Source organism: Myotis daubentonii, chromosome 9, assembly GCF_963259705.1.
Source record: "Myotis daubentonii chromosome 9, mMyoDau2.1, whole genome shotgun sequence".
Taxonomy (NCBI): Eukaryota; Metazoa; Chordata; class Mammalia; order Chiroptera; family Vespertilionidae; genus Myotis; species Myotis daubentonii.
The window spans coordinates 25,587,227-25,599,153 of record NC_081848.1 but is presented as its reverse complement, the minus strand read 5'-3'; positions in this window follow the sequence as shown (position 1 = coordinate 25,599,153).

Genomic DNA, 11,927 nt, shown 5'->3' with positions numbered 1-11,927 from the left:
TTTGAGAGTAAGACACAGACACATTTTAGAGAGCAAACCAAAGTTCTCCTTCTTCGGGGATGCTCCTAAGGTAGGTGTACCCCCCCCCACTTAGTTCCCCAGACACACACCTGCCCTTTTTCAGATGCTAATGCTCCAGAGTTGACAGTACATCAGGTGAACAACCAAAATATTATCCCGAGAAGTGTCAGATTCTACTGCATAGTGCTTATAATTTAACTGTTATTTAGCATTTATGGATAACACACACACACAAATTGTTTTACAATCAGTTTATAGTTGCTGTGTGAGGGATAATTAAAACAAAACCATTTTAAATGAAGCTACTTCACGGGACAAAGCTGTTGTGCCAATAATGTGCTATATAAATGCAAATTACCAAGATTCGTATTCTAGTGGAAACTGCTTATATCATTTTTCATGAGACCAACATGTAAATATTACAATAGTTCCCTGATTTATAGAGCACTTGTCTCCATAAAAGATAACCATACCTAGCCATGCATTTTTAAAATATATTTTATTGATTTTTTACAGAGAGGAAGGGAGAGGGATAGAGAGTTAGAAACACCGATGAGAGAGAAACATCAATCAGCTGCCTCCTGCACATCTCCTGCTAGGGATGTGCCCCCAACCAAGGTACATGCCCTTGCCCAGAATCAAACCTGGAACCCTTCAATCCGCAGACCGACGCTCTATCCCCTGAGCCAAACCAGTTAGGGCTGGCCATGCATTATTAAACAGATCTTCCCAACTCCCAGGGATGAGTAAATCTGTTAATTCATTGATCCTTTCAATCAGATCCTACAACAGTGTCCAGCTCATAAAGGTCCTCAGTGTTTAACAGTTGACTGACTGGCTGGCAGACTGACTGAATAAGGTAGCATTTTAACAAGGTTCATAGCCCTGGCTGGGTAACATAGTTGGTTAGTTGGTTAGGAGCATTGTCCCAGTATGCCAAAGTTGCAGGTTCTATCCCAGTCAGGGCACATACAAGAAGCAACCAATGAATGCATACATAAGTGGAATAACCAATCAGTGATATTCTCTCTCTCTCTCTCTCTCTCTCTCTCTCTCTCTCTCTCTCTCTCATCAATCAATCAATTAAAATTAGCAAGATTCATAAGCAGTATTAACCTTCATGCAGAGAATGGGGGGAGGGGATGGTCATGAAATAGAAAAAGTCAAAAGTATTTGGTAAATCACTGAAGTCAAAACAAAAGACTTGGCAAGAACAGAAGGCATGAAAAAAGAAGGAACATGAGCTAAAGTTAGTCAGGTGAGCTGAGGCTATTATCAACATATAGGAATCTATACTTTTTTTTAATTTATTGATTGATTTTAGAGAAAGTAGAAGGGAGACAGAGAGAGGTGGAGGAGAGAGAGAGACAGAGAGAGAATGATTTGTTGTTCCACTTATTTATGCCTTCATTGGTTGCTTCTAGTATGTGTCCTGACTGGGGATCGGACCCACAACCTTGGCATATTGGGACGATGCTCTAATCCACTGAGCTACCTGGCCATGATAAGGAAATCTATATTGCTAATGCTCTGAAAATGAAACCGAAAAAAGAAGAAATAATGAGAAAATTTGCGAGTAATTGGTGAGGTTAATGTTCTGGAGAAGTAACCCCAACTGAGCAACAATATGTACATTTTAGGTGCCCAAGAAGCCAATAAAAATGTAATCTTGGGGGAATTGTGTCTTCATTAGTAGGGATAAAACAGCAGCCTCATCAGGGCTGTGAACAGAGCAATCTACAGTTTACATTCCAGAATCCCTGTTTCATAATAAAAACAAAGCTCATAGCACCACATATTTAGGGAACCCGGTATTAGAGGCATACTATTAACCACTCATGGAACTAATGTACTGAGAAATACAGTTTGGAAAATACTGGTTTAGAGCACAGAAAAATAGAACAGAAAAAGCAGTCCCCATGGTGGTTGCATTTCTCATAAGGAAACAAGTCACACTCCTGTTTATCTTTGGCACTTAACAATCATGAGAGATTGTGAAACCTTGAATCCCCAGATTTCTCAATGCCACCTATAGCATACCATTTTTCTCTATACAATAGTGTGGCTGTATCTGGGGCTTTTAAATGACCCCTTTGGCCTTTATTGATTCTGTAGACCTGAGAACAGTCTTTTTAGTAAAGCCATTGCTGTCATTTTTTTTCTCATATCATTAGAGAGCAGAGCAGTGCCTGTCTCTGACCATTGGATCCATGTGAGCTATGCATTGGCAGAGCTGTGAGTCCCACACTCCACACAGCCACTGTGGCCCTGGATTGGGACGATGATGGATGCATGCCGTTGACGGATTTTGATGATAGTTGAACCAAGCAAGAGGCTGACTGTGTAAACTGCAAAGATCATCACTACCAATTTGCTTCACTGTAAAATAACAAAAAGAAAAGAAAAGCCTTGACCTTCTGACAGATTTGAGCACTTTTCATGCATTGCTTCACTTCATCCTCACTACAGCCCTATGAGCTGGGCACCATTACAATCCTTTCTCTACAGATGCTACTGAGATACAGAATCCCTTTGGAATATTGCTTTCCTAGTATAATGCAAATGCCTTCTGCTATTCCCAGATTTTTTTTAGTTCATTTTTTTTTAATCCTTACCCAAGGATTCCATTGAATTTTAGAGAGAGTGGAAGAGAGAGGGAAAGACAGAGAGAAAGAAATATCGATGTGAGAGAAACACATCGATTGGTTGCCTCCTTCACGTGCCCTGACCAGGACCAGGGCCCAGGAGGATCCTGCAACTGAAGTACATGCCCTTGACCAGAATTGAACTGAGTGGTCTGCAGGCTGATGCTCTATCCACTGAGCTAAATCAGGTAGGGCTGCTATTCCCAGATCTTTATGGTAAAAGTGGCGTTTTACTTTGGCCTTTGAAAGAATGTTGGATATTTTCAACAGTAACAAGTAGGCTGGGACGCTAAGCAAAAGAAGGTTTAAAAGATCCCTTGAGCTTGAAATGAAGGTCACAAGGTCAACTTTTGAAGCATCAATAGTCCTCTTCCCTCCAATGACTTAATCAACTTATGGCACAGAATTGATCAAATGATTGTAGCTTTCTTTCAAGTCTGGCCTGAATGAAAAGAATGATTTTTACATTTTGAAATGGCTGGGGGGGAAAAATCAAAGGAAAAATGATGGCTTATATGTGTGAAAATCAGATAAAACTAAAATTTCAGTGTTTATAAGTAAGGTTTAATTGGAACACAGCCACATCCATCATTGACATGTGTCAGTGGCTGCTTGGGGACTACCCCAGCAGACATGTGGTCCATAAAGCCTGAAATATCTGAACTTTTATAAGTAAGTTTGCTTGATTTAGAGCATTGTGCTTTTTAGTGTTCGTTCATCAAACATTTTTGAGTACCACTCTTTCCAGGCACTAAGGAGACTGAGATCCAGGGAGGTAAGGAAAAAAAGGTGACACCAAACATACAGCATCCAAAGTGTGTTAGTAGAGAGATGAACACACAGCAGGGGGCGTGTCGGAAGGAAGTAGTAACAGGAAAGAGGTAACAGTCCACCAGGTTCTCCAACATAACAGTCACACAGTGAGTGATAGGGCAGAGCCAGGGGTCCTCAAACTTTTTAAACAGGGGGCCAGTTCACTGTCCCTCAGAACGTTGGAGCATGGGCTATAGTTTTAAAAAAAACTATGAACAAATTCCTATGCACACTGCACATATCTTATTTTGAAGTAAAAAAACAAAACAGGAACAAATACAATATTTGTATTTGCATGTGGCCCGCGGGCCGTAGTTTGAGGACCCCTGGGGCAGACCATCTGCAGTCACTATTTTGCAGATGAAGATACAGAAGCTCAGAGAGGCCAATGGTTTGCTGAAGAACAACTGGAAAAGCAGGGTCAGAGCAAGACTAGAACCTACTTCCAGGCTTCCCATGTCCAGGCCCATGTGACCTACAGAAGGAGGCTGCATGACAACAAGGGAAGAACCATCTGGGCAACAGGGTGGGAGGCCACCCAGAGGGGAAAGGTCATGTGACTGCCTCAAGGAGTGCTAGTAGATCAGATTCAGTCCTGGAGAGTAGTGGTGAGAACTGAAAGTACTTGTTAATCCGGGACAAATGTGACTTCTGAATGATCATTCAAAAACATAGGCAGTTTCTTTGAACTGGAAGTTACTGTTCCGAGAAGTTTGTGCTTGTTTGTGTGTTAGGAAAGCTGGTGCCAAAGCCTGGATTTTGTTACCTGCTTTGAAATCATTGGGAATAGCCCAAGTTTTCCGTCTGGCTTATTTCCATCACTCCGTCTGGGACACATCCATGGAAGCCTGGAAGGGGAGGGTTGTCTTTTTAAGTTTAGCCATTTTCCAAGCATTTTTTATTTGTTTTGTTTTGTTTTAGCAAATGTGTTAAATGTTTACCATGTGTCAGAAACTTTTACATTACATCATTTCAATAAATCGTGGTTAGGGGTAAAAGGCAATTGTGCTGAGCATATACATAGTTTATCTCATCTCATTCCTGTAACAAGCCTGTGAAATGCAGGTTTGTAAGTTTGGAAGTGGAAGATCAGGACAAGAGTGGGAGAGGAAAAAAGAATTGACCTTAATTGAGTGCCAGTTAGAGAATTCAGAAGGTATTTTCCTTTTTTTGCTATTATGAACAATGGGGCAGGGAATAACATCCTAAAATAACACTGAAATAAAAACATTTTATCAGGCAAAAATATTTATCTAAATTGTTGACTAGCACTGATACCATATGAGACTACCCTATATTCCTCCAGTGGCTCTGAATGTCCCCAGGGAGATCATATCAAGCTGATACTGAGCCTGACCTTGGTAATGGCACCCATCCCTCCACCTCCTGCTCCCCGTGGAAGAACGTGAGCACCTATTGAAAATCTGGGGACATAGTATTCTGGTGACTCCTTAATCTTGAGTCCATATCCTCCTTTCTCCTTCTCCCATCCTAGTCCTCCCCACAATCTCCAACTCTGACCTGGCTTAGACTGCACCTGGGGATCCTTGGAGCTTGATGCTGGTGATCCCAAGGCCTGAGAGAAGGAAAGGGATTCTCTACTTTCACTTTGGGATTTGGGCTTTTCCTTTCTAACAATGGAAACTAGAGCATTTGCAGAAAGTCGATATTCTTCCTAATTAAAGTTCACAGCATATGAAAAATTCACTGTTAGGAGTTATGATTTATTTTCCCATCCAGGCCCCTTGATGTTGTAATTAATAAATGAAAATCCAATAACTTTCTTTACCACGAGATACTCTTTGTCTTATCTCTGCATTCCTAAGTCTACAAGAGGAGACTGAATGTAGAAATTAGACATGGGAATATTAGTCAATTCCAGGATTTGATTGATAACTAGGAAGCACACAGCAGGACTTGTGCATACACCACAACACACGGTACGCAAGCTGCCTGGGGATGTAATTCTAGTTTACCACTCTCTAGCTGTGTGATATTGGGCAAGTTATTTAATTTTTCTGAGTCTCAGGTTTCTTCATCTGTACAATGAAGATGATACCAGTACTTATATTTAGATACCAGTACCTAGGATCATGAATATTAAATGAATTAATCCATATAAAGGGCTTAAAACAGTGCCTGAACATAAGCACCCAGCAGATATTAGCTGTTACGGTTACTTACACTTGTCACTGAATTACAGAAAGGAAGCATCAAGTAAGAGCTGCCCTGAGAAGGAACATGTCATCCCTCACAGATTACTCACTGGGCAACTGGATCCCCACCTCAAATAAGATGTATTCGCCATTGAGGGGATTGATGTGCATGAACCATTCATCTGTGTTTTTCCAGACACTCCATGTGGCAAATGCTGAGATCCAGGGATAAGATCTATTCATTCATTTATCAGGCTCTAGGCTAGAGTGCAGAGGTCCACATAGCATCTATACTAATAAAAGGGTAATATGATAATTAGACCAGACATCTTCCAGACATCCATCCGAACATCCTTCCAGACAAAGCCACGGTGGCAGGGTCTGAGGCAGAGATGGTTAGGGGCAATCAGGCAGGCAGGGGAAGGCAGTTGGGGGTGATCAGGCAGGCAGAGGAGCGGTTAGGCAGTGATCAGGCAGGCAGGCAGGCGTGTGGTTAGGAGTCAGGGATCCTGGATTGTGAGAGGGAAGTCGGACATCCCCCGAGGGGTCCCAGATTGGAGAGGGTGCAGGCCGGGCTGAGGGACACCCCCCCTCCTGTGTACAAATTTCACATACCAGGCCTCTAGTATGTCTAAATATTTAACGATTATATCAAGGTAGCAAATCATTACATAAAAGGCTTTATCCTACTTTGAGAAATTCACTTTCAAGATGACCTGGAAAGCCAGTACCTCCCGCTCCCCCCATTACCATAGATTATGCAGTAGAGTTTCCCACATCTGGGGAAATCGCATATCTGGAGTGCCTTGCCCTAGGAAAACCACCCTCATGATCATGGTGTCTCCCTGCCCTGCCAGGTAAGTATTGGAAAGCCAGGTTTGAATTTAGAATTCCTGGAACTCTTAGCATTCTGTGCTCAAATGTGGCAGTCAACGCAAGGATTGCCAACCCTGACCCCCTCCCCCAACTTCCCCTCCCTCCCCCGCCTATGGCCTGGCACCTTCTTTTCCCACCCCAGTTCAGTTCTGCACCTGTGTCCTTGCACACTGGCATGTGGATGCTCTAGCTTGCATGTCCCAGCTCTATGTACAGCTCACCCACCTCAGGGATTTGAGGCTTCCAGTGGAAGCCCTATACAGCCAGCCCCTACTCCCAGGAGGGCCCATACGGGTATAGGGAAAAAACTACTGGATCTTTTTTCTTTAACCACCATTTAACACAAAATTTTTGTTGATTGATTTGAGAGAAAGAGAGGGAGACTGTATGTTTGTGGGGGGGGGGAGGGAGAGAGAGAGAGAGAGAGAGAGAGAGAGAGAGAGAGAGAGAGAGAAGCATCCATTTGTTGTTCCAGTTATTCATGGATTCATTGGTTGCTTCTTGTATGTGCCCTGACCAGGGGTAGAACCCATAACCTTGGTGTAGGAGGACAACGCTCTAATCAACTGAGCTATGAGGCCAGGGCTTAGAGACTACTAGGTCTAGAGTCCTAATCTGGGTTCAAATTTTCCATCTTCCACGTGAGAAAAAGAAGTCATGCTGAAGGAGAACTGCTCTGAGCCTCTGCTTTGCTCCCTGAAGAGGACAATACTATGGCCAGCCGAGTACACAGGGATACCTCCTGGCACTTTTAATATTCTATGAGTCAGCCACTATTGTGAGCATGTCTTATATTAACTCAGGTTAGCCTCAGAACCCTCTGAGAGGGCACTATTTTCATCCTGTTTTGACAGATGAGGAAACTGAGGCACAAAGATGTTAAGTAATTTGCCCAAGGCTACCCAGCTCGTCAGAGCTGAGCCAGTCTGTGCAGAGCTGGTGTGCTCACCACCGACTGCAGCTGCCTTCAGGCACCAGGAGATGTCCCACTTACAGAGAATCGCCCACCCTAAATGCTAGGGACAAGATGCAGGTAGGACAGGGGCATTTGTATCTTCTGGCTGTTTTTGTCCTGGGGAACGTGCCTGTTGAGAGGTGAGAAGCGGAGGTGCTTTATCTTGTGTGCGGTGCTTTTGCCCCCAGTAGGCGCTGTTTTGCTTAGTGTAAGTGAGGGCTCTAGTCTGGGGCTTTGGTGAGAGATGCTGCCTTCCTGACTTCACTGCCTGTATTTCCCTTCTCTACCACCGGGGGTCACAAGTGCCCACAATAAGGTACCATCTCTTATTAAGAAAGCCAAGTTCTTTTTCCTCAGTGAGAGCTGTGCCTGGCTGAAACAAGCTAGTTTAGCTCTTTTGTTCATGAGAGGTAAAAGGAGTACAGGGTTGGGGGGGACATGGGTATAGGGCTGGGGTGGGGAGAATAAGGAGGCAGAGCTTGGAGTCACAGGTCAGGAAGGTGGGTCTCCTCGCAGGGAAGCTGCCATCTCCCTGCTGGTGACCTCTTGGGGTGGTCATAAGTGGGTGCTAATGTAAATGTGGGGAGTGGGAATAACTTCCCTGTGTTAGCCCCACCTCCACCCCCAGGCTAAGCAGCCTTCCTGTGTGCGGCTAATGGGCAGCCAGGGTGAAGAACTGGCTTAGGGTGAGGTTGTATTCTAGAGGAGAATCAACTTAAAGGAAAATATTGAATAAGAAAAGGTTTGGGACATTCATGTTTATGGCCAATGGGTGAGTGATTGAAGCTTGGGAAACAGTTAATTTTGTTGGCCCTTTCTCTTCCAGTAGGCTGGGAACCTGCGTTTTCAGACTTTGTATTCTGTCAGCTGATGGTTGTTGGCACCAACAGGAATCCCTAATTTGGGATGCGGTGAAGAGGGAAATTTCATTCTGTGAGAACAACTCAATTGCGATACACCATGGCTACGAGAACAGCATGGCTTGGAACAGCTCGACAATGTTACAGCTCAATTATGGAGCAACGTGGCTGTGAAATAGCAGGGCTGCTAGGAGGTGCTGGGGCAAGGTGGCCCTGGGTGAGGCGGCCCACAGCCAGGCCCCTCTCCAGCGAGGCAGCTCTGCTCCCTGCCTGCCCGTCTTCTCTAGCCTGCACTGGTCTGCTCTAGTGAGATATCTTTGGTTTTTCAGCTCCAGCAAGAAAACAGTCTTCAGTCTTCCATGAAAAGAGAAAGTGAGCTCTTTGAGCCAACAGGGAGCTGAGTTTTATAGATAACTAGGAGCCCCGTGCATGAATTCGTGTTCCTTGAAAGGAACTGTGGGCCACGAGGCTGCGGTGGGCACAGGGGTGGTTCTCAGCCCATCCTCTGCATCCCCACCTGACCCCTCCCACCAAGGCCCCTGGTCCTCTCTCTGGCGGCAGGTCCCCCCCCCCCCCCCCCGCCGCCACCGCTCCCATGTGCTGACGGCATGGTCCCGCTCACACCTGCTGACAGCGTGGAGTGATTGGGGCTAGTGCCAGCAGTGGTGTGAGCGGGGCTGGTGCCATCATTGGGTGTGAGTGGCAGCTGCTGCCCTGATTGTCCCTCAGGAGCAAGGGAAAGTGGAGAAGCCCTCAGGGGCGATTGGGGCCAGCAGCCACCGCTGGCACCTGCTGACAGCACTGAGTGATCGGGACCATTGCCAGGCGCTGGCAGTGGGTGCGAGCAGTGGCTCCGGTGCCAGCAGTGGATGTGAGCAGGGCCGGCACTGTCAGCAGGTGCAGGCGCCAGGCAGGACTGCAGTGTGCAGGAGCAAAGAATTTTCAGTAACCACCAGAGGCTTGCCTCTATGACAGCAACCAGTGCCCCACCTTGGTCTGGTGCCCCCGCTCACCTGCTCCACCATCCCGCCGCAGCCTGCCTGCCATGTTCCGCGCTCTGCCGCCTGCTGCCGATGGCAGCCATGGTCCGTGCATGCCCCCTGATGGTCAGTGCACATCATAGCAACTAGTTGTTTGGTTGTTCAGTCTATGTGCATATTAGGGTTTTATATATATACTAGAGGCCTGGTGCACGAATTTGTGCATGGGTGGGATCTCTCCGCCTGGCTGGTGATTGAGGCCGATCAGGGCCGTCTCGCCCAGTCCAGATCAGGGCCTATCGGGGCTGGCCAGCCAGGTGGGAGGGACTGTGGGAGGTTGGCTGTGGGAGTGCACTGACCACCAGGGGACAGCTCCTGCATTGAGTATCTGAACAACTGGTCGACCAGTTGTTCAGTCGACTGGTCGTAATGGTTGCTTAGGCTTTTATATATATAGATAGTTCCTGTCCTTGGTGCCTGATTGGTCCATCCTTATGCAAATGAGGACTCCAGATCCTCACAGTTTAATCCAAAAGGGACTGTCTTGATTGGTCAGAATTTAGCCTCTTTGATTGGTTGGTGAAGATGTAGATGGCAGGGAGTAGATTGGATGGGAAAGTTTCAGTCCTATTGCTTGAAATGAGATTCCAGAAACTCCTTTGTAAGACTGGCTCAGATGGCAGGAGCATTGTGCAGCCAGAAGGTGGCAGGCAGCTTACTGCTCCCTGAAGTGTGGTTTGCATGAGAGCCCTGCATAGAAATGGCTGCTAGGCTCTGTTTTTATTTTTTTGTTTTTGTTTTTTTTTCCACTTGAGCCCAGTTAGCCACCAGGAGCCCTTCTTAGTAGGTATCTTCTTTCTTAGGGTCTACAATTCCCAGTGCCTGATGTAGCTCCTGGACCATAATAGACACACAGTAAGTACTAGAAGGAAGCAGTGAGGGAGTGAGAATGGACAGGGAAAGGAAGGAAGAATGAATGGAAGATATGTGTAGTAGATGACCACCCGTGTTCTGGCATCCTTGTCCCTGAGTAACCTCTTCCCTTCATGTCTAATAAATACAATATTGCAAAAGTGATGCCTTTTGTTGCCTCCAAAATTAGGTTTAAAAAGGTTGTAGCTTCTGTCCTGAGCATACTTTCTTGCTCTCTCACTCTTGCTTGAGGGAAGCTGCCAAGTATAAGCTGCTCATTGGGAACATGAGCTCAGAGGCAGGGGCACAGGGTGTGGATGGACACAGCCAGTGAGACGGGGTCACAGGAAAGTGTGCTGGGATCCTGCCAGAAGCGAGGGTCAGGCAGGTGTGGGCTGGTGGGAAGAGTACTGGATGCTGTTTTCCTCCTTACACACATGGATCGTAGATACAGGTATTATATTGTCATTGAAAGGATTTAATAACCCAAAGAGCTCTGCAACCTCATGGCATTTGCTCCAAAGGTGGCTTTTGCTCCAAATGTCTGATGAAGCTAATGAAGCCATGGGGTCTCGATCAGATGCTTGCAGGAGCCAGGCAGGCACGATGGGCGAGTAAACCAGCTTAGGTCGGGCCTGAGACACAGCCCTTCCTCGGAGGACAGCTGCCATGGAGGCCGCGCTGGGAGGCAGGCCGTGGGTGTCGGAGCTTCTGATTTCTAAAGAGCAGCCACACAGACCCTGTAAATGTTGGCTCAGATTGTTTTTTACAGTTCCATAGCTGCCAGCAGCAGATTGGGGATAGCTTGGGTAAATTCATTTTTAAAGCATTCGGGATAAAGCGCCAGTGACTGGTTTGAGGGACGGTGTGAGAATATTTGAGGGTGTCCATCACCAACTGGGTTGGTCCTGCATGGTGGGCAGTGGGCTGCACTCTGGGGCCTGGTTTCCAGGTGGCTGCCCCTCCCAGCCAGCCCACACCCCCAGGCAATGATGATGCTCATCTACACTCCTTCCTTCCCTGAGGGAAGAGCCCAGGCCTCTAAGAAACATCTGCCACAGCACCTGCCTTGGGGAAGGGCTTCCTCCTCAATTTGAGGGCAATAAATCCTTTCTGTGCGTCTCCCAGACTCAGATGTGTGGGAACTGAAGCGGGAAAAACTGGAGGCAGGGCTGGCCTCTCCCTTCCAGTGTCCGCATGCCCCTCAGTCTCCACACGGAAGAGCCATGAGAGGGGACAGAGCGATGGGGGGTGTTCCAGCCAGAAAAAAAAAGAGTTTCATTCCTTCAAGGAGCATTTTTAAACGCGTATGCTCGAAACCATGTCAGGCACTAATGGGGCTAAAAGAGGAAACAGAAGGCACAGTCCATCCTCAAAGTGTTCTGGTCTAATGAGGGAGAGAGTGTACATTTGTTAGAACCTAGTAAGGAGCCAAATGGGTCTAAAATAAAGGTGAGGTAGACTGGAGAGAGATGTCGGCACAAACGAGAGTGAAATCAATATTCCTCTGAGGATACTCATTCCCCCAGCCCTGGCATCATCCTTCCACCTTGGCCTCAGGATTCTCTGTCTTTCCCAGGAAGCATCAATTGTATTGGAAAAGGAGCTAAATGGTTTTAACTATCATATTTTCTAAAACAAAAAATCTAGAGAGGTGGTAAAACAATAACATTTTTCTAATTCTTAAAATTATTTATATGAGAAGATAT